This window comes from Musa acuminata, chromosome BXJ2-7 (assembly GCF_036884655.1).
Source record: "Musa acuminata AAA Group cultivar baxijiao chromosome BXJ2-7, Cavendish_Baxijiao_AAA, whole genome shotgun sequence".
In the NCBI taxonomy this organism is placed as follows: Eukaryota; Viridiplantae; Streptophyta; class Magnoliopsida; order Zingiberales; family Musaceae; genus Musa; species Musa acuminata.
The window spans coordinates 12,757,597-12,781,960 of NC_088344.1; positions in this window are offsets into that span (position 1 = coordinate 12,757,597).

The window sequence follows — 24,364 nt, forward strand, 5'->3', positions numbered from 1 at the left end:
CCGAGTTATTCTTGGTTTGGCTGCCTGCTTGAATTTAGAAGTTGAGTAACTTGATGTGAAAACAATTTTCTTTATGGTGACTTAGAAGAAGGAATTTACATGAAGCAACCAGAAGGTTTCAAAGTTAAGGGAAAAGAAAATATGGTGTGTAAGCTTAGGAAAAGCTTATATGGACTCAAACATTCACATAGTGGTATAAGAAGTTTGATTCCTTTATGACGAGCCAAGGGTACAATAGAATCACATTTAACCATTATGTGTTTATGAAGAAATTTCAGATGATGATTTTATTATTCTCTTGCTATATGTTGATGATATGCTAATTGTTAGCCATGATGCTGGTAAAATTAAAAAGCTTAAAAGAGAGCTAAGTAAATTTTTTGTCATGAAAGACTTGAGATCGGTAAAACAAATAAGTGACATTAAGATTCTTCGTGATGGAAAGAAATGAAAGATTTGACTATCTTAGTAGACTTATTTACATTGAAAAGATTCTTCAAAGATTCAATAGTACGCCAAAGCAGTTTGTTATCCACTTGTAGGTTATTTCAAGCATAGTTTGAAACAATGTCCTACAAGTGAGAAAGAAAAAAAAAATATCCAAAGTGCCTTACTCATTTGCAGTATGCAGTTTAATGTATGCTATGGTTTGTACTAGGCTAGATATAGCTCATGCAGTTGGAGTTGTCAATCGATTTCTCTCTAATCCTAGTATGGAACATTGGGCAACAGTGAAATAGATATTAAGATATCTAAGAGGTACTTTCAGGTTGTGTTTATGTTTTGGCAATGATGAACATATACTAGAAGGGTATACAGATGCAGACATGACAGGTGTCAGTAAACAAAAATACTATGGCTGATGAGTTAGCACGGTTTGGTCCGCAGGCTGACGTTAGGAACTTTTGGTGGAATGAGTAGGATGATGAGGTGGCTGCGCTTCTCGAGTGCTTCGAGCGAGGGTTGATCCGGAAGGGTCGGTTGAGTCCTCGCGAGCGGTTGGGGGTTAGCACTCTAAGGCCAACCGACTTGAGTGTCGTTTATGACGAAGTGTGTCCTTTTGTCCCTGGGATAGTTGGCAATCTTTCTTCATGGGCGCGCCCTTGAGATGGGAGGTGCAGGCTGGCGTTGGTTGGGACCCGATTCGCTGGTCCACCCTCCTCTGCACATTGGATGATGACTTCGGGGTGAAGACGCCCGCTGCTCGGTGGCGATCACCTTCCTGCAAAACAGTCTTCGTCGGGTATCTCCCGACTTTGGCCCCTCCGATGAGCAAGTCAGTTTAGTTCGAGTTCCCCTATTTCTTTCCTTTTTTCTCCCCCCTTCCTTAGGATCGGACAAGAGTATTTATACCTGCGTGCGAGAGTTGGTTATCCCTCGGTTTGGCATGGCCGTTAACTTTGTAGGGGCGGGACAACTTCTGACGAGGTGGCGTCCTTGGGGGTGCTTGAGTAGCATCAGAGGGCACTGTCCCAAAAGCAGACGGCACCGCCCCGAGCTCTTGGGTTGGTCAAGTCGCACAGTGTATCAGTACCAAACTTGACATGGCGTGCACCCCGTGGTTTCAGCGACATGTGGCATTGCGTTCGTGGCTGTCGATTGGTGATGTTTGCTGGTCATTTATCTAGGGTCAAAATATGCCGTATCACTTCTCCCCCCCTCCGAGGCGTGCCAACGGATCCCCAATGGACCGGGCAGCATGCTTGGGGCTAAGGGACGTGATCGCACTGGGCGTCTCCGTGGGAGAAGTGGGTTGACTCGTTGAGGGTAGGACCCCGTAGTGCAGGCAGGAGCGACCCTGCTAATTGCACGGTAGGGGCATGATGAAGCGAAACCGAGGCGTCGATGTCGGCGAGTCGAGGTCGTCGTGGGGCGACTCGGATAGCGGAATGCGACTTAACCGCATGGTGTGGCTTGGTCGTTGGGATCGGGCTCGTGGGCCGAGCGCCTGCGACCAGGCTCAGGTTTTAATGCTGGCTGGTCGCAAACCGAGAGTGATTTAGCATGCTATGGTCGGAAGCTGGATGTGGGGGCTGAGCGGGTAGATCCGGCTCCAATTTGAATCTGGGGACCAAGTTTGTGAGCTCGGCTTTGAATTGAGTCTGGGGACTGAGTTTGTGAGCTCAGCTCCGAATTGAGTTCGGGGACCGAGTTTGTGAGCTCAGCTTCGAATTGAATGCTGACGGGTCACTAGTCGGGGGCTATTTGGAGTGACCTGGGTAGGAATCGAGCTTGGGGTGCCGACGGATCGCCAATCGGGGGCGATCGGGAGCGATCCGGGCAAGAACTAAGCTTGGGGTGCTGATTGGTCCTAGTCGGGGGTGATCTGGAATGACCCGGGCAGGAATCGAGCTTGAGGCGCTGATAGGCCACTAGTTGGGAGCGATCTAGAGCGACCCGGGCAGGAATCGAGTCATACTTAAACACTATCGTGCCATGTGGTGGGCCAGGCGGAGCGTCATGGGGCTTGGCGGGAAACTTCATTTTGAACGGCGCTCGGTGAGGGGTCTCAAGTGATGGGACACCTCTAGTGGGGAGTTAGAGGCAGGTGAATCTAGCGGATCCGAGGGGTTGTGATGGGTCATAAATGCCACAACTGTTGCTTTCCTCAAGAAGCCCTAATTGCCGCTTTGCCGTGGGTCGTGCCTATTTTATAATCCCCGTCCAGGGCAGCCATCATCACTCTTGCGATCAGCCTTTTGTTCTACGCCTCGGTTCCCTCCTCGCAAGTCCGTCACCTTCTTTGCTTCACTCTCTCGCCCTAACAACCGGGCTTCTTTCCTGCGACTCCGAGGTTGGGATGTCTCCATCTCTGTCTTCATCTTTGTCTTCATTTTTGTCCCCTTCTCCTACTCCTTCTCCCTCGCCTTCTTCCTCTCCTCCTACAAGCTCCCGGGATGAGGTAGTGAGCATGTCCTTGCATAGCACCTCTGTAGAGGCCTCGAAGGGTTCAGCCAAGCTTGAGGCCCTCAAGTCTTGTCACGATGTGGACTCGGTGGTGACCGAGGACTTGTTGATAGTGCTCCGGGATCGCTACCGCATCCTGGAGTGCTATGGCTTGCACGCTCCTCGCCGGGGGCATCAACCGTACGATCGGTTCCCTGACGGGTTTGGGCTAATTGTGGGGGCGCTCGAAGCCGATCTACGGTTTCCAGTGGACCCCATCATTAGGGATTGCCTTCACTTCTGGGGGATTTCCCCATCCCAGGTGTCGCCCAACTCTTAGCGCTACCTAGTGGCATTCATCTGGGAGTGTCGGGGGGCTGGGATCGATCCGTCTTGATCTTTGTTTCTGGCTTGCCTCTGCCTAGGGAAGGGATTAGGCAGATATTACTTGACCGCCCACAGCGGTTTCAAGATTAGTGGCGCACCCTCCAACAACAAAGGTTGGAAGAGATACTTCTTCTTCATCAACTGTGCTTAAAAGTGGGACTTCAGTTCCGGGTGGGCTATTCGGTCCATTGATAACGCTCTCCCATCGCTCTCTGATGGTGACACAATGATAGTGGACCGTCTAAGGGGTATCCTATCCTCTTCTCGGGTAATAAAAGAGATGATCGAGGAGTGGATGGTTGGAGCTGAGTTGAGCCCCACCACCGGGGGTATAGCCATACGTATATAATGGCTCATTCATCCATGTCGTCTGACCACTATCTATTCTTGCAGAAACGGTGGACCTACGATTAATGAAGAAGACGACTAGCACAAGGGCTGTCGAGCCCCCGTCTCGGGATGGGGAGGGCTCCGGAGGTGGGATTGTCTCACTGGAGGGGACGCCGAAGAGGGCATCGGCATCACCAGCATCGGAGCGCCCTCCCAAGAAAATGAAGATGGCGGTTTGAAAGACACCGGCCTGTCGAGCCACTCACTCGAGCGCCTCCCTGGCATCACTCGGGGCCCCTGCCTAGGGGGAGAGCTTGGCAAGTAAGAAGGGGAAGAGGTCGGCCGGGTCGTCCGGTAGCGACCCTTCTAGGAGGGGGCTGGCATGCCCCCTGCCGGTGCGGGAACTGTGCCGCATCTTCTCTTGGCCTGAGGGCGAGCAATTCCAAGCCCAGCTCATGACCGATCATTCGGCCGGGGAGCCGGGAGCCCCTTATGCCTCCCGGTGGTCGACCCTGAAGGTCAACAGTCACCCTTGGGGCAATGGGGAAACCACCCAAGAGTTCATCCGTGGGGCACTGCAACCCTCGTTGGCCAAGGACTTGCACTGCTCTGACTCAGAGGCGCTGGTTGAGTGGGCGGCCAAGTCACTCATTTGGGTAAGTGACGCGCAAACCCCCCCACCCCTTCTCACTACTTCCTTCCTTTGTAGATGCTGACAATGATTCCCATGCAGAGCTTGCACTACGGAATGACGCTGATCGACCGGGTCCTCGACGTCGGGCGGGCGATCGGGCATCAAATGGAGCTCGATGACACCCTCCGGAAGGTGAAACTGGAGCTGCGGGCCAAGGGGAGTGCGGAGGTAGTTGCCACGACCGAAGAGCGTGCCATGACATTGGAGGAGGAGGTGGCTCATTTAAAGACTGAGCTAAAAGAAAGTTGATCACACATCCGTTCATTGGATGACGAGCTGCTGTCCCTCTCCCAGGACATCGATGCTACCAAGGCTACGGCCCGGGCTACCAAGGAGGCACTCGAGGGGGAGCGATTGGAACTGCCCAGGAAGGTCAAGGATATAGTCGTCGGGTACAAAGCGTTCGTCGGATTCGAGTGTGGCCTGGTGAGGTCGGGCCGTGTCATGTATGAGTACGGGTATCAGGTGGCCTGTGCTCGTTTTTGGGCGAAATACCTGGACCTGGACCTAGATTCGGGCCCATTTGTTGACAACCCGACTGACTAGGACGTCGACATGCCGGCGAATATCCCCTTCAAGGACGGGCCGACGACTCCTCCCTCAAGTTAAGGGCTACACCCCCTCAGCTTTTGACCTTGTTTTCATTTCCCCACCCCCTATTTTTTTTTTGTTTGGTCAGACTTGGGGCCACGTCGCCCGATCGCTATATGTACCACCTTTATAATCAAGAAGCACTTTCACTTTAGAATTCTGGCTTGCTCTTCTCCCTTACCATGGATGCACGGGCTCCCACATCTTCCCTGCGTCCCGACCAACCCTCCCCCCTCAAGGGTAGAATTTCTTTAGGTTCATTGCATTCCATGTTCTCTGGAGGGGACTTCCTTCCATAGTTTCGAGTTGGTAGGTTCCTTCTCATACCATGTCATAAACTCAATATGGGCCTTCCCAGTTGGGTGCAAGTTTTCCCCTTGCTCGGGTTGGGTCGCTTACTTCTGCTCTTCGGAGGACGAGGTCTCTAACCTGGATCGGCCACGGACGGACCCTTTGGTTGTATATCCGCACGATCACCTTCTTGTAGGCCAGGGCACGCAGGTGTGCCCTGGCTCTTCTCTCCTCAAGGAGATCCAGGTTAGCCCACAGTCCCTCTTTTGAGTGCCCTCACTCATAGTTGGAGGTGCGTAAGGTCGGGAATACCATCTCGGGCAGATGAACCGCCTCGGTCCCAAACGCTAGGCTGAACGGGGACTCCCTCGAGGCAGTTTTGGGAGTTGTTCGCATTGCTCACAGGTTAGTGGGGAGCTCATCTACCCAGGCCCCATGCACACTTGAGATTCTCCTCTTGAGTCCTTCCAGGATTGCTCGATTCATCACCTCGGTTTGACCGTTGGTTTGGGGGTGTGTGACCAAGCTGAACTTCAATTGGATTCCATACTACTGGCAATAAGCATTGAATTTAGTGTTGTTGAACTGAGTCCCATTGTCGGTGATGATAGGCTTTACGATCCCGAACCGGGTGATGATGTTCTTCCATGTGAAGTTCCAGACGTGCTTCTCGTTGATGGAGGCCAAGGGTTCGGCTTCGACCCACTTTGTGAAGTAGTCGACCCCGACTATGAGGAAGCATCGCTGACCCAACACCAGAGGGAAAGGCCTGAGGAAATTGAGCCCCCATTGGGCAAGGGGCCAGGCCACATCTATCGGAGTCAGGGGAACTATCAGCTGGCGTGGCAGTTGGGCGTGCCGTTGGCATTGCGAGCACTGTTGCATGTATGATATGGCGTCCTAGCGCATGGTCGGCCAATAGTACCCTTGCTGGAGGGTCTTGAAGGCCAAGATCCATCCCCCGACGTGCTCCCCACAAATCCCCTCGTGGAGCTCAGCAAGGACAGTTGCGGCCTCCGACGGTGCGAGGCAGCAGAGGAGGGGTTGAGAGAAAGCCCTTCGGTACAATCTTCCGTCGATGATTTAGTACCATGCTTGGGCTCGCCTTAACTGCCTCGCAGTCATCGGATCGTCGGGCTCTTTCCTGCCCACTTTATAGAGGAGGATCTCCTCTATCCAATTTGGGAGTAGATTCATTTTGATGACCTCGTGAGTCGCTATTGTCGGGGTCGCCATGGACTCTGTGGCTGGGACCGACACAGGGGTGTGGGTGGAGGCTAACTTGGCCAACGCATTGGCTCGCTCATTCTGTGCCCGAGGTATTCTGGCAACTAAAAGGCGATTAAAATAGTGGGTGAGTCGCTTTACCTCTATTAGGTATGATACCATCATTGGGTCTCAGGCTTCGCAGCTCCCATTGATGTGTCCCATCACTAGTTGGGAGTCGCTGAAGACTTCAAGATTGTCTACGTGCAACTCCAGAGCGAGGCGTAGACCATGGAGTAGTGCCTCGTACTCAGCTTCATTGTTAGTGGCTCGGAACTTCAATTGGAGAGATCTTTCATAGGTTTCTCCCGACGAGTCTTTGAGGATAATCCCGACCCCGGCCCCCTCGGAGGTGGATGAGCCATCTACGTGCCGCATCCACGTGCCCTGGCTACTTTGCTGCCCTGCAGCCTGGTCCTCGGGTGCTAGCTTGGAGATAAAATTGGCCAGTACCTGAGCTTTAATGGCAGCCCTCGGGATGTATTGAATGTCAAATTCGTTGAGCTTGACCGACCATTGCAGCATACGACCCAATGTATTGAAGTTGGAAAGGGTCTGTCGCAGCGGTTGGTCGGTGATTACTTTGATTGTATGGGCTTGGAAGTAGGGCTGCAACATTCGGGCTGTCATGATAAGGGCAAGAGCTAGCTTCTCGATCGGGGAGTATCGTGTCTCAGGCCATTCGAGGACATGGCTAATGTAATGCACTGGCTGCTACGCTGGTGGTACCTCCCGAACTAACACTGAGCTGACGGCCTGTGCCGAGGCCACCAGGTAGAGGCCGAGGGTCTTGCCCGGCTCAGGCGAGGTGAGTCGGGGCAAGCGGGAGAGGCACTCCTTCAAATCTTCGAAGGCCTCTTCGCACTCCGGGGTCCAAGTGAAGTCGCCGGCCCATCGTAGAACCCGGAAGAAGGGGAGGCACTTGTCGCCTGAACGCGACACAAACTTGCTGAGGGCTACCAACCTCTCGGCAAGTCGCTGTACCTCTTTGGCCGAGTAGGGGGAGTGCATCTCAGTAACGGCACACACCTTCTTTGGGTTGGCATCTATTCCCCACCGGTGAATGATGAAGCCGAGGGACTTCCCTGATCTGACGACAAAGATGCACTTTGTCGGGTTCAGACGCATGTTGAACTGCCTGAGCGTTTGGAACGTTTCCGCCAGGTTGGCCAAATGTGTCCCTGCAACCTTACTTTTTACAATTATGTCATCTATGTACACCTCTATGTTCCTCCCGAGCTGGTGTTTGAAAAGTTTATCAACCATTCTTTGGTAGGTCGCGTCAGTGTTCTTTAAGTCGGAGGGCATCACCTTATAATAATACGCCCCTTGGTTGGTGACAAAGACAGTGTCTTCTCGGTCTTGGGTCACCATCTGGATTTGGTTGTAGCCAGAGAATGCATCCAGGAATGTAAGGCGTTCATGGCCTGCGGTGGCGTCAACTAACTGGTATATCCTGGGGAGCGGATAGTGGTCCTTGGGACATGCCCGGTTGAGATCGGTGTAATCAATACACATTCTCCAACTTCCATTAGGCTTCTTGACGAGGACTACATTAGACAACCACTTGGGGTATTTAACCTCGGTTATGAATCTGACCTTTATAAGGCGATCAACCTCGTCTCGTAACACCTTTTGCCGGTCGGGGGCGAACCTCCTTAGTTTATGTTTTACCAGCCACGCCTCAGGGTCGACGTTAAGCCGATGTTGCACCACCTCTGAGTTGATCCCAGGCATCTCTTTAGGGGACCATGCAAATAGGTTGGCATTCTTCCTCAGGAAGTCAACAAGGTGGAGCTGGTCCGCTTCGGGGAGTGCAGTCTCGATCCTGACGGTCTGGTCTGGTTGGGTCGGCTTTGCTTCAGGGGTACCTCGATAAGTGGCTCTAGGGGCTCCAGCGTCACTGGTGGGACAGGTGCTTCACGGGGATCGGGAACTAGGGTTGGGTGCTGCTTTACTGGGAGAGCAAGAGCAACCATGGTGAGGTAGCATCGCCTCGACTCCCTTGGGTCGCTCTAGGCCTCCCCAACCCTAGCCGAGGTTGGGAACTTGATGGTTCTATGATAGGTGGAGACCACCACCTGGATCTTGTTGAGGGCCGGGCGGCCGAGGATGACATTGTAGGCCGAGGGCAGGTCGACTACCATTAAGGTGGTTATTACCATTTTTGCCCTCGGTTCCTCATCAATGGTGATGGGGAGCACTGTGGTCCCGAGTGAGGAGATGAAATCCCCAGTGAACCCTGTAAGAGCTGACGCCGTAGGGGTAAGACATCACTGGGTCAAGTCGAGCCTGTTGAAGGCATCGAAGTAGAGGACGTCGGTGGAACTCCCAGTGTCGACCATCACCCTCTTAACTCGGCCGTTGGCGATTTGGATGGAGATTACCAGAGTGTCATCATGGTGGGAGCACTCAACCTCTCCTGCCCCAAAGGTAATTTTAGGCTCATGCTCAGGCTAGGGACGCTTCTCTACCGCACTGTGCGCGTAAGCCTTTCTTGCTGTCGTGCTATTGTCGTCGGCTGTTGGCCCACTAGAGATGACATCGATCTATCTCTCGGGGGGTCCTCTAGGGCGTGGAGTCACCTCCCAGGATTTGTTGTAGTGTTGAGGTGGCCTCTCCGGATCAATGCCTCTATTTGATTCCAGAGGTCATGGCAGTTTTCCGTGTCATGACCATAGTCCCGGTGGAACCTACTGTTGGGAAATCAATGGGGGCGACATCACATGCGCAGCGGAAGAACAAGAAAACAAAGTCCCCGATTCCCAAAAAGATGTTCGTCATCGTGCGAAGATTGATGCGAAAAATTCGCGAAACATAAAACTGCGTATAGAGATTGTGTTACCTAGGGAGATCTTATATCCCTGTTTCCTTGCAGATCCTTAGGAGAGGGTGAAGGAGGTCAAGCGTCCTCCTCTCTAGCGGTGATCCACACAGCAAGGTTGTGACGACGCTCCTCAAAACTCCAAGCCTACTCTGAGGTGGAGAGGGAGAGGAGAATAGGAAAGGCAAGCAAAGACTCTAGCCTATGAGGCTGTGAATCCCTCCTATTTATAGAGATCCCGTGTCAAACCCTAATGGGTCCTTCCCTAGTGGGTATTGGATCTGCATCCAATAAGACAAGGGCTCCGTCGGATATCTCATATCCGAACCTCTACTCATCGCAATGCCTACCATATGTGTGTGACCCTCTAGGCCCAATATCGAGCTGGTCGTGAGTCATACCTGTCAGAACTCCTTCTAACTCAGTGAATTATTATCTCTGTAATAATTCACTCGACTCATCGACTACGGACGTACTAGGCCACTACGCCGTAGTCCCCAGACGATATAGGGAAATCCAATCCATTGGACCTGTCTGTCCTTAGTTACCATGTGCCTATAGTCCCTCATCCATCTAATATCCCAGAGACCGTATATCGAGCATGGTGCTGTCAGACCCATACGGTTTCTACTCGAGTCTCGCTCTAATCGGATTCTCCCGGAGAACTCTTTCTCTCTCAACCCAAATGACCTTGGCCAAGGATTTGTCTGAGCAAGAACACATAGGATATTCCTCTCATGACGCCGAGAGTGGATGATCCTCTATCGACACTCAATAGCCCTCGTAAGGTCGACTACCACTCCCAATGACCAGCTGTACTAGATCTGGGGATAGCCAAACCTATAAGTCTGGTATCAAAGAGTGGAGCACTCATACAGGACATCCTTGGTGTCTCAAGTCTAAGGACCAGATACACCACTAGGACTACGGAATCACTGTCTGACAATAAGGCATCATCAACCATCCAGCATTCCGTAAGCGGATCAATCAGTGAACTCATTCTCCAATGAGCACCTGTACTGTATCCCTAGTGTCCCTACACAAGCAGCTATGAGACCAGCTGCATCCATCATATAAACGGGTATACAGCACACCAGTCTATCCGGTTATCACGATGTCCCTCTCGAGTAACCTATGATCGGGATTATTTAGGATATGTGTTTAAAGGTGAATCGATCTCATTATTGTGATCTCATCACGATCCGATTCCCATTGCACAAATCCAAGGACATCACAATATGTATGCATTTATGCAATAACTATAAAGTGATATATGCCAAAATATAATAAGCAAAAGGATTCTGTATCAAGTCACACGTGCCATCACTCACGTGATTGGCTTGCTGGGCACCTATGACTAGCAATCTCCCACTTGACCTAAAGCCAATCACCTATGTGTCTGATCCCTATCAGACCCCTGTGACGCTCAAAGACAATCTGAGACAACGGCTTTGTCAGTGGATCTGCAATGTTATCTTCGGATGGAACTCTTTCCACTGCTACATCTCCTCGGGCTACGATCTCTCTGATAAGGTGGAACCTCCTCAGAACATGCTTAGATTTCTGATGAGACCTAGGTTCCTTTGCTTGAGCAATCGCCCCGTTGTTGTCGCAATATAGGGAGATCGGCTCCTCGCTACCCGGCATGACTCCCAAATCTGTAATGAACTTCTTCAACCAGACTCCCTCCTTTGCTGCATCTGATGCAGCAATGTACTCCGCCTCTATGGTCGAGTCAGCAGTGGTATCTTGCTTGGAACTCTTCCAGCACACTGCTCCTCCATTCAAGGTGTACACATGCCCTGAATTTGACTTGCTATCATCGACATCAGACTGAAAACTTGAGTCAGTGTAGCCTTCAATCTTAAGGCTATTACCTCCATATACTAGTAAAAGATCCTTAGTCCTTCTCAAGTACTTAAGGATACACTTTACTGCTTTCCAGTGCTCCAAGCCTGGATCCGCCTGATACCTGCTCGTGACACTCAGAGCATGCGCTATATCAGGCCTAGTACATAGCATGGCATACATGATAGACCCTATTGCTGAGGCATAAGGTATCATATTCATGTTTGCCCTTTCTTCTGGAGTCTTTGGGGACATACTCGTAGAAAGCGATATCCCATGTCTCATCGGTATGAGATCTCTCTTGGAATTTTCCATGGCAAACCTTTTGACAATGGTTTCTATGTACCGGGACTGGGACAAGCCAAGCATCCTTTTGGATCTATCTCTATAGATTCTAATCCCCAAGATATAGGATGCTTCCCCTAAGTCCTTCATGGAGAAGTGTCTAGATAACCAAGCCTTTACTGTGGATAGCATTCTTACATCATTCCCAATGATGAGGATGTCATCCACATATAACACCAAAAAGGTGATAGCGCTCCCACTTACCTTTCTGTATACACAAGGCTCATCTTCGTTCTTAACGAAGTCATAAGATCTGATTGCCTCATCAAATCTTATGTTCCAACTTCGGGAAGCTTGCTTTAGTCCATAAATGGATCTAAGCAACCTACACACCTTATCTGGGCAGTTCTTGGACACGAATCCCTCAGGTTGCATCATATACACCTCCTCCTCGAGGTTCCCATTAAGGAATGCGGTTTTCACATCCATCTGCCAGATCTCATAATCATAGTGTGCTGCAATAGCCAATAGAATTCTGATGGATTTTAGCATTGCTACGGGTGAGAAGGTTTCGTCGTAGTCAACACCTTGCCTTTGACGATACCCCTTAGCCACTAGCCTTGCTTTATAGGTCTCTACCTTTCCATCTACTCCGATCTTTTTCTTAAAGATCCACTTGCAACCGATGGGTACAGTACCTTTGGGCGCATGAACTAGGTTCCAAACCTTATTGGAGTACATAGAATCCATCTCAGAATTCATGGCTTCTTGCCACTTCCCGGAGTCTATACTCATAATAGCCTCCTCGTAGGTCTGAGGATCAATATCCTCTACATCCTCTCCTCTAATATGTCCCACATATCTCTCAGGAGGATGGGATACTCTATCAGACCTGCGTAAAGTTGATACTTGTGTATTAAGTACCTGAACAGACTCGGGCTGTAGAGTGGTGCTTGAGCTTGGTTCTCTAACCTCGCTCAACTCTATCATTCTCCCACTGTCTCCGCCAAGAATGTGTTCCTTCTCAAGGAACACTACTCTCTTAGCTATAAAGACCTTTTGGTCCTCGAGATGATAGAAATGATACCCACAAGTTTCCTTGGGGTATCCCACAAATTTGCATCGCTCTGTCCTTGATTCTAACTTATCGGGGTTGTGTCTTTTAACGTGGGCTGGGCAGCCCCAAATCTTAACAACCTTAAGATCAGGCTTCTTCCCTTTCCATATCTCATATGGTGTAGACACTACCGACTTAGTTGGAACTCTGTTCAGAAGGTAAGCTGTGGTTTCTAGGGCATATCCCCAGAATGAGATGGGTAGGTCAGCGAAACTCATCATGGACCGTACCATATCTAAAAATGTACGATTTCTCCTTTCATTGACACCATTGAGCTGAGGTGTATAAGGAGGTGTCCATTGGGATAATATCCCATGGTCCTTGAGGAACTGAGTAAACTCTGTACTTAAGTACTCATCTCCTCGATCTGATCGAAGAGTTTTGATACTCTTTCCAGTCTGGTTCTCCACCTCATTCTTATACTCTCTGAATTTCTCAAAGGCCTCGGACTTGTACTTCATTAAGTACACATATCCATACTTTGAGAAATCATCAGTAAATGTAATGAAGTAGGAGTAACCTCCAATGGCATGAGTTGACATGGGTCCACATACATCACTATGTATGAGTTCCAACAACTCAGTGGCTCTCTCTCCAATTCCACTAAATGGAGAGTTGGTCAATTTTCCACGAATGCAAGGTTCATAAGTTGCATATGACACGTAGTTGAATGGATCTAGATATCCATCATTTAGTAACTTTTGAATCCTTCTTTCATGGATGTGACCTAGCCTACAATGCCACAGGTATGCACTGTTCACTTTATCTCGTTTCCTCTTAGACACATTTACATTCATGATATGTGGAGTAGTGTCTAACATAAATAAACCATTATGCAATGTTCCTTTCGTGATGATCTTATCATCTAATAATATTGAACAACCATTGTTCTCAAAAACAAATTTATATCCACTAACTATTAAACATGAAATGGAGATAATATTTTTGATAATAGAAGGAACAAAATAACATGCATCTAATGCAATAAAAGCTCCACTAGGCAGATGTAGGGAGACCTCGCCAACAGCTAATACAACAACTTTTGCTCCATTACCCATCTTGAGGTCCATCTCGCCTCTCTCTAGTCTCCTAGGCCTTGCCAGAACCTACAACGAATTGCATATATGATAAGCACTACCGATATCCAATACCCATGTGTTATCATAAGAGTCTGACAAATGGAGACTAATCATGAATGTACCTGAAGCTTCATCAAGCTTTTGTTTCGCCCTTTCTGCAAGGTACTCTTTGCAGTTCCTCTTCCAGTGCCCATCTTTACCACAGTGGAAGCATTGGCCTTTGTCCTTTACTGGGTCTTTCTTAGCAACTTTTGCTTTACCTGGTCTGCCCTTGCCCTTTCCCTTCTTAAGGGACCTTTCTGCTTTCCTGTTCTTTCTGGTCTCACCAGTGTAGAGAACTGGCTTCTCTTTCTTAATAGTACTCTCTGCCTCCCTCAACATATTGAGGAGCTTTGGGAGAGTCACCTCAAGCTTGTTCATATTAAAATTCATTATGAACTATGAAAAGGAATCTAGTAGGGACTGAAGCACAATGTCCACACACAAGTTATCCTCTAGGACCATTCCTAGACCTGTGAGTTTCTCTATCCACTCAATCATCTTTAGGACATGGTTCTGAACCGGTGTCCCCTCAGTCATCCTAGCGCGGAAAAGGCTCTTGGATATCTCATATCGTTGAGTCCTTCCCTGTTCCTCAAACAATTTGCGAACATGTAGGAGAATGGATCTGGCATCCATCTTTTCATGTTGTCTCTGTAACTCAGGAGACATAGAGCCCAACATATAGCACTGAGCAAGAGTGGAGTCATCAATGTACTTCACGTAGTGAGCGATCTCATCCTCGTTTGCCCCTTCTTCGGGCGTAGGCATCACTGTATCAAGGACGTACACGATTTTCTCCGCTGTGAGAATAATTCTCAAGTTACAGAGCCAATCCGTATAATTTGGACCAGTGAGACGGTTGACATCAAGTATGCCACGTAAGGGATTTGAAAGCGACATTTTCTGAAAATAAAGATGTAGTAGAAATGTAGCAGAAATGAATAACATGCAGATTTTGCAAGAAATAAACTATCAAGATATGGACTTCTATCTTAATATGCTCCCACTATTTTACTATCGAGTCACGCGACACCCTCAGCACGTAAAATGGAAGTCTCCGGCAGACTTCTAGTGGGGATCAGGATCCAATCAGCGTCTTAGTGTAACCTCGAGGGACTCGACCAATCACACTAAGCCTAAAAGGTAGGCAACTCTTGCCGATCAGAACTCCTTGTTATTCCCGTCCTGTTCGGCCTCCGAATCACCATGGCCTCGAGGGACTCGACCAACCATGATGCTCGGTTAAGTCAACACCTTCGTTACAAGATGAGTCTGATTTGATGATATACCCTCGAGGGACTCGACCAAGCATACCATGCCCTCAGGTCACCGGTAACATCTCTATGTCGTAAGCAAGATAACGAATCGCGATATAGGTGAGTCTCGAGGGACTCGACTAACTCAACCTATACCGGGAATCGGTTCCTACTCATAACGATGGAAGGCCACGTGGGTCAATCTAATTGCCTCACGTTTACCGACTTAATATTATCGAGAGATGTTTCTATAATTTGGTCTCCTAATATGACATGTCACACATATACATATTTAATATATATCTACATCGCATGCAAATATATATACATATCTAGTATGTGTATAAGCAATCACATCAGATGATCATGGACCATAACCTAATATGATTAGGCCCGAGCCAGTAGGCCTAATCACTCACATCAAGATCTATGTGTGCAACGGTGCATCTCCATGCCCTGTGATCGTCCATCTCGTCCTCGTCGGTTCCGTCGACATCTTGATGCATCTCCATGCATCACGATCGTCCGTCTCGTGGGTCCCGCTATTGCATCCACGCTCCCGCTGCGCCTCCTCATGTGATTACAACTTAATCATAGGCACGCAGGCCCGACAACCAACGAGAAATATAATAGAGGTTCGCAGATCTCAATAATAATAATCACAAGTACACACATCACACGGTCCATGATCATCCGTCCACACATCATACATCACATGTATAAATAATCATCATCATGTAGGACTACTAGATAATAATAAAAATAATAATCAACTAAACCTTTTAATTAATATTTTTCTGAAATCAGGGACATGTAGGGAATTTCTCAATTCTTAAGGGTATTTTCATAATTTGGACAAAAGACAGAAACTGGAATTTCTCAAATTCCGAGGGGCAAAACTATCTTTTGCCCAGAAAACCCTAATGTCCTCTCTCCCTTTCGCTGCTGCCGCCGCCGCCACCCTGCCGGCGGCGGCCTGTGTGGCGAGGGGCGGGGCGCTGCCCTCGCCTGCGGGCGGCACGCCCACTGGCGGCGTTGCCGCTGCAGGTGGGCGCCCCCGCGGGCGTTTTTGCCCGTGGGAGCAGCGGCCACAGGCGCCGCTGCCCTGCGGTGCCTCAGGCCGCGCTGCTGCCCCGCGGCGCCTCTGCCCGCGGGCTCAGTGGCCGCAGGCGCCTGCTGCAAGCAGACCGCCGGCCGGCTGTTGCAGGCACAGCGCTTGCGCATGCGTCGGCGCTGTGCTGCCTGGCTACGGCTATGGCTGCGGCTGCCGCTGCAGGTGGCTGCAGGCATGCAGATCGAGGGCATTGCTGCCCTTCCTCGCTTTTGCGTCAACGATTTTGACGTCAAAATTCTTCCTAAACACAACACACGCAGTTCAAAACCAATCATTCGCACGAACAACCTGGCTTTGATACCACTGTTGGGAAATCAATGGGGGCGACATCACATGCGCAGCGGAAGAACAAGAAAACAAAGTCCCCGATTCCTAAAAAGATGTTCGTCGTCGTGCGAAGATTAGTGCGAAAAATCCGCGAAACATAAAACTGCGTATAGAGATTATGTTACCTATGGAGATCGTATATCCTTGTTTCCTTACAGATCCTTAGGAGAGGGTGAAGGAGGTCAAGCGTCCTCCTCTCTATCGGTGATCCACACAGCAGGGTTGCGACGACGCTCCTCAAAACTCCAGGCCTACTCTGAGGTGGAGAGGGAGAGGAGAATAGGAAAGGCAAGCAAAGACTCTAGCCTATGAGGCTGTGAATCCCTCCTATTTATAGAGATCCCGTGTCAAACCCTAATGGGTCCTTCCCTAGTGGGTATTGGATCTGTATCCAATAAGACAAGGGCTCCGTCGGATATCTCATATCCGAACCTCTACTCATCGCAATGCCTACCATATGTGTGTGACCCTCTAGGCCCAATATCGAGCTGGTCGTGAGTCATACCTGTCAGAACTCCTTCTAACTCAGTGAATTATTATCTCTGTAATAATTCACTCGACTCATCGACTACGGACGTACTAGGCCACTACGCTGTAGTCCCCAGACGATACAGGGGAATCCAATCCATTGGACCTGTCTGTCCTCAGTTACCATGTACCTATAGTCCCTCATTCATCTAATATCCCAGAGACCGTATATCAAGCATGGTGCTGTTAGACCCATACGGTTTCTACTCGAGTCTCGCTCTAATCGGATTCTCCCGGAGAACTCTTTCTCTCTCAACCCGAATGACCTTGGCCAAGGATTTGTCTGAGCAAGAACACATAGGATATTCCTCTCATGACGCCGAGAGTGGATGATCCTCTATCGACACTCAATAGCCCTCGTAAGGTCGACTACCACTCCCAATGACCAGCTGTACTAGATCTGGGGATAGCCAAACCTATAAGTCTGGTATCAAAGAGTGGAGCACTCATACAGGACATCCTTGGTGTCTCAAGTCTAAGGACCAGATACACCACTAGGACTACGGAATCACTGTCTGACAATAAGGCATCATCAACCATCCAGCATTCCGTAAGCAGATCAATCAGTGAACTCATTCTCCAATGAGCACCTGTACTGTATCCCTTGTGTCCCTACACAAGCAGCTATGAGACCAGCTGCATCCATCATATAAACGGGTATACAGCACACCAGTCTATCCGGTTATCACGATGTCCCTCTCGAGTAACCTATGATCGGGATTATTTAGGATATGTGTTTAAAGGTGAATCGATCTCATTATTGTGATCTCATCACGATCCGATTCCCATTGCACAAATCCAAGGACATCACAATATGTATGCATTTATGCAATAGTTATAAAGTGATATATGCCAAAATATAATAAGCAAAAGGATTCTGTATCAAGTCACACGTGCCATCACTCACGTGATTGGCTTGCTGGGCACCTATGACTAGCACCTACAATATTTAGATTGATCTCTGCGGGCAGCCTTTATGGGGGGATGTTGCTGCAAGAGACCCGTCTCCTTGATCTGGAGGAAGATCTCGGTGCGGGATGCATTTAGGGGAAGAGGTGGGGGCCTTGGGAGCGGTAGCTCTTATTGGTTGAGCCCACGGCGGGGAGGTGTCGGGGCCGCTGAGGTTGTTCCTTGAGACAACTCCATCCTTGGCTTCTTGCCCTCCATGCGCCTCCCCGCCACTAGAGCCTCAGCGGCGATATATTGGTTGGCGCGTTGGAGCATTTCAGAGATGGTTGCTGGTGGCTTCTCAATCAGTGACCGAAAGAACCTCAAAGGCTTCAGACCCATCAGAAAGGCTTGCAAGATTAGAGAAGGGTAAGCATCCAGAAAACCCCGGACCTCGGTGGTGAACCGTGCCATGAACTGAGAGAGCGACTCATCCTCGCGCTGAGATAGTGCGAGCAAGGTGGCCATGGAAGGCCTAGGCCGCGTGCTGGCGAGGAAGTTTTGCTTAAATTCCTCGGCAAGCTGGTCGAAGGATGAAACTAAAGCTTGGCATAGCTGCCTGAACCACGTCCGCGTCGGCCCCCGCAGAGTGGTCGGAAATGCTCAACACATCAGCGCATCGGGGGCGCTATAGAGGGCCATATGGGCCCGGAACACAGAGATGTGCTCCATGGGATCGGAGCCTCTGTCATATGTTTCCAATGTCAAGAGCCTGAAGTTGAGGGGAACTGGTTTGTGCTATACTTCCGGGGTGAAGGGGGACCTACCGTGGCGCCCTCGCTAGACTCACCTTGTGACCTCTGAAGCTCGCGTTGGAATGCGTCCAGCCACTGATTAACCCGGGACAACTAGGCTCTAAGCGAGTCATCTAATGAGTTGGATGATATAGTGTTAGGCTCTATATGAGACAGGGTGGCTCGACCGAATGCAGGTGCGTTTTTCTCGGGAGGACCCCTCGGATCCGTCGCTCGCCCTGAGGCCTCTCTAATCCCGAGCTGCTCCCCATTCGGGGGTTGCCGAGCCAGATCGGTCGGGGGTGTCGCTAGTTGCATGATTTGAGGAATAATTGGGGCAAGCATCTACATCATTCCCGCTATAGTATGCACTTGCTTGGTTAGGCTGAGGAATGCCTCGGGAGACATGGCCAAGGGCCCTGGGGCGAGCCACGGGGGCGACAGACCTGGGTCATTGAACAAACATTAGTAGCGATCAAGTGTCAAAGCTGGTATCCTTCCATCCGTAGGGGCGAGGAGGGCTTGACTTTCTGGCATGACGAAAGGGAGGTTAGTTGGGGGTTCCCTCCTGGGGCGAGTTCCTACTAGCTATTCCTACAACATGGGCCCTCCTTCTAGCACCAATACGTTAGTGAACAAAAATATTGTAGCTGATGAGTCAGCACGGTTTGGTCCACAGGCCGACGTCGAGAACTTCTGGTGGAATGAGTAGGATGATGAGGTGGCTACGCTTCTCGAGCGCTTCGGGCGAGGGTAGATCCGGAAGGGTTGGCTGAGTCCTCGCGAGTGGTTGGGGTTTAGCACTCCAAGGCCAACCAACTTGAATGTTGTTTATGACGATGTGTGTCCTTTCGTCCCCGGGATAGTTGGCAATCTTTCTTCGTGGGCGCACCCTTGAGATGAGAGGTGCAGGCTGGCGCTGGTTGGGACCCGAGTTGCTGGTCCACCCTCCTCTACGTACTGGATGACGACTTCAAGGTGAAGATGTCCATTGCTCAGTGGCGATCACCTTCCTGCAAATCGACCTTCATCGGGTATCTCCCAACTTTGGTCCATCCGACCAGTAAGTCAGTTTAGATCAGGTTCCCTTATTTCTTTTCTATTTTCACCCCCCTTCCTTGGGATCGAATGGGAGTATTTATACCTGCGTGTGAGAGTTGGTTGTCCCTCGATTCGGCATGGCCGTTGACTTTGTGGGGGCGGGACAACTTCTGACGAGGTGGCATCCTCGGGGTGCTTGAGCTGTTGAATCTTGTATTTTGATGATGAAACCAATTGATAATTGAATTTATGTTTTAATCTACATTTTGAGCAACACAGGATGCTTCGATCAGGATAAGACAATTAAAGCAGGAAAAATCATATTGTGCCGGAGAAACATGTCAGAAGATTAGACGTCGGGCTGATGGATCGGACGACGTATCGATAGAAGGCTTCGAGCCGTGGACTTGGGCATCGGGCCAAGAAGAGCGGGTATTGCGCCAAGGATATCGGAGTTGCGGAGTCAACTAGCCGATTAGGCAATAGGCCGTAGGAGGGGATGATGCGCCGAAGAATCGGACGAAGCGTCGAGGGACCAATGACATGCCGGACAACATAGTTAATTGCTTAGGATTAATTGTCTCGATCAAAGTTTTGTTTTGCAGGATTAACTATGATAATGATGAAGACATAAAGCGAAACAAAGTGTCGGAGTCAAGCGCGAAGGATTCATTGCGAGTTCGAGAGTTCGACGGAAGTCCGAAGGTTCATCGGGAATGCTACCGGAACTAGCCGATAATGAGTTGGGAGCTTGCCGAAGGGTTTTTCGGAAGCTCGCCGGAAGGTTTGTTGGAAGTTCGCGGAGCTCGCCGAGAAAGATTGGAGCTTGTCGAAGAAGCTCGTTGGAACTCGCCAAGATCAAATCGTGAAGTCTAGGAGCTTACCGGGAGTCCGCAGAATGGTTTCCGAGAGTTCATCGGAAGACCGCCGGAAGTTTGCCGGAAGCTCGCCAGAAGAAGTCTTGACTTGCAGACTTTGTAATAGCTTAGAAAATGTGTTTAAATTCATAGTTAGCACATTAATTAGGGTTTAGATTAGGTGTTAATCCTATAACCCAAGTAGGGGCCAATTGGGCCCGAGTTAGGACTGGTTTGGGCCAAGTTTGGAGCCCAACCAGTGAACTAAAATAGTGTAGGCGGTGGCACCGCCAGGGTCGGTGGTGGCACCGCCCAGGAGAGGGTTTCCCAAGAAAGCTGGGCGGTGCAACCGCCCCAGGCAAGCGGTGGCACCGCCAGGGCTCAATCTCTGAGCGAGACTGGGCGGTGCAACCGCCTCTGACAGAGGTGCAACCGCCCCGGTCAGGCGATGGCACCGCTTGAGCTCGGTCTCCGAGCTCTGGCAGGAGGTGCAACCGCCCCTGACAAGCGGTGGCACCATCGAGAGGCTCAGTCTCCGAGCTCTACCAGGCGGTGCAACCGCGAGACCCCATAATTCCGGGAGATGACAGATTTTTGCTCCAAATTCAATCTGGTTTGAAGCCTATAAATACCCCTCCAATCCCTGGGTAAAAGACACAAGCACAGAGAGATTAAAATAGAGAAAACACTGCTGCAATCTCTAGAATTTCCCTCCTCTGGCTTAAGTGTTAGAATTCTGTTTAAGAGAGGAGAGTGAGTGCTTGTAAGGGTTGTCTCCTAAACCCTCTAAAAGGAGAAGAGGGGTGTAAGAAGGAGGTTGATCTTCGCCTAGTAAAGGAAGATCGTTAATGGATGCCGGTGGCCTCGACGGAAGAGGAATCAGAGGAGTGGATGTAGGTCACGATTGACCGAACCACTATAAACTCCCGTCTTCTCTGGTTTGCATTTACTTTAAGCTTATTATCCTTACTGCAAACCTCCTTCATAGCTTACTACCTTCTGCGCTTTTACGATTGCGTTTCCAAGCTCAGTATTTGCCGAATCGTGTTTAGACGTAAATCGCTTTTCTCGTACGAACATCGTATTTCAGTTTGCGCTTACATTCTGATTTCCATCACAACTGCAAACTGCCTTAACAGATTTGTTTTAACTGCTTCTTACCTAATCTCAAGTTAAAGTGATTTACGAATCGACTTTTCTACTGAAATCGCCTTTGTCGTACGAACGCAGTTTTAAACGTTGAAAGTTTTCCACTGCACTAATTCACCCCCCCCCCCTCTTAGTGCTCTTGATCCTAACAATTGGTATTAGAGCCCGGTATTTCTCATTTCGGATTTACACCCGAGAGAAATGGCTCTTCATGGCTTTAAAGAGGGTTTTTCGGTTGTTCGTCCACCGTTGTTTAACGGATTGGACTACACTTGTTGGAAAACTTGAATGAGAGTTTTCTTGATTTCTATGAATTTGGATTTATGGAACATTGTTGAAAATGGTTTTCAACTTCCCTTTAAACCGTTGAACGAATGGTCGGATTTGGAGAAGAAGTATTTTTCTTTAAACGCAAAGGCTATGAATGCCTTGTTTTGTGCACTTGACAAAAATGAGTTTAATTGCGTTTTGATGTGTGATTCGGCTTTTGATATTTGGAGAACTCTTGAGGTCACTCATGAAGGCACTAGCCGAGTGAAAGAGTTCAAAATCAACATCCTTGTGAATTCCTATGAACTTTTTTGAATGAAGCCTTGCGAAACCATTGTTGACATGTACACCCATTTCACGGATGTCGTCAATGGTTTAAGGGCTTTTGGTAAATGTTTTTCGGATTTTGAACTCGTAAACAAGATTTTACGTTCTCTTTCTAAGAAGTGGGACTCAAAAGTAACTGCAATACAAGAAGCTAAAAACCTAAACAACTTACCACTTGAAGAACTAATTGGTTCATTGATGACATATGAAATGGTGCACAATGCACATGATGAACATGATGAACAAAACAACCTTCCAAAGAACAGGAAGGATTTGGAACCCCGGACAAATGAATACCACTTGAGCGATGACTCAAGTGATGAGGACAATGATGAACTTGAACTTCGAATACTAAATCTTAATAAGTTTATTAAACAAAAATCTAAAATAAACAATGAACTTGAACGGAGGAAGAGGCCAAAGAAGAAGAACACAAAGTGGGATGAATCGAGTTCCTCCGAAGATGAGGAGAAAATCAAGAAAGGCGAGGTGGCAAACTACACCTTAACCGCCTTCAATAAAAAGGTAATCGAAATCCCCCTGATTTATTTTGAAATTACTTGATGCTTTCATGATGTATTTTCTTTTTTAGTTTAGAATTAATTTTCTTAAAAATTACATGTTTAAAAATAAAAATACAAAAATTATGGTCATGCTAGTAATTTCGAAAATGATAATATTGCATATTTTATGATAAACAAACAAAATGATTTTGATTGAAAATATGAAATCATGGTTAAGAAGTAATAATATGTATCATGTTTGATTAACATTGTTGAATTAAATCATGTTTGATTTAAAGTAATGCATAATGATGTAATGAAAATATTAAATGTTTTTGATACAATGATTGACAATTTTATTTATGAGATTTTAAGTCATACATGATGATAAGCCTGTGTTATTTTCATTAGTGTATTTAAAAAACATATGACAAAACCATGTCCGAATGCATGACAGTGTTAAATTTTATTTTCAGAATTTCTTGACCATAACAATTAATTTTTTAGAATCTATTGATCTTGATGGTTTTATGACGAAATTCATTTTTCGATCCTAAATGTTGATGCATGTTTTCATTTAACATAAATGAAAAAGCATGCTAACATGAAATTAAATACTTAAAAAAGAGGAAAAATATATTATCAATGAAACCATGAATCTAACTATGTTATTAATTTTGTGGACCATAAAAGTGATTTTGATGATTTAAATTTGAAATGAGTTTTATGAAAATCATGATATTGATTTCTTGGAATAACATGAGATTACCTTTGATGATCATTCTGATTCATGGAATTTTAGATTCATGACTTGGTCTTACATCTGTTTATGAGATGGTTGAAATCTTTGTACCTTTGAATTCTTCCATTCTCCTTTCAATTTTTGAATTTATGCATGTTATATGTTGAAGATTTGTATCATGCATACCTAAGAAATATTGATGTGACAAATTGAATGAGTTGAAAATGAATGATGAATTTTCTCTTTAATATAACTTGTGATATTTTTTTATATAAATCATCATTTTGATTTCACGACATTCGATACTTGAGATTTTATTATAAATCAAAATTTCTAATTAATCGATCTTCTATGATTTTACTTGATATTCTCTTGAGAGGAGATTTTCTAAATGAATCATGATTTTTCCTTATAAGTTCTTAGAGTTATTACTTGATTTTCTTTTAAAACAAGATCTCTTCTTTATACTCCTATGATTTTTCTTGATATTTTATTTAAAGAAGATATTTAGTATATGAATCATGTCTTTTGGCATTCAAATGATTTTATCCTTCATGACATGATTTCTTTGTATTTATGACTTGCATGGCATAAAATGTTTTGATATGATGCATGCAATGATGAAATATTCATGAAGTTAAAATGATGTATGAAATACTTATGAAAAGATTAATAGTTACCATTGTCATAATATAAAAATTGATATAAGGGTCTTTCTTTGTTTTTGACAATGACAAAGGGGTGCAAGAATTTCTAGCATGGACATCATGAAAAGAGGCAAACTAGCTAGTTTGCACAATTCAAGATGAAAGCAAAAATTGCACTTCTCAAAAGAGAAGATGCAAATGTAATATTTGCCAAATTGTTTGCTTGCCTCATGTAAAACATTATCTCTTGCTAGTTTGGCATTTTGCTAGCTTGCACTTTG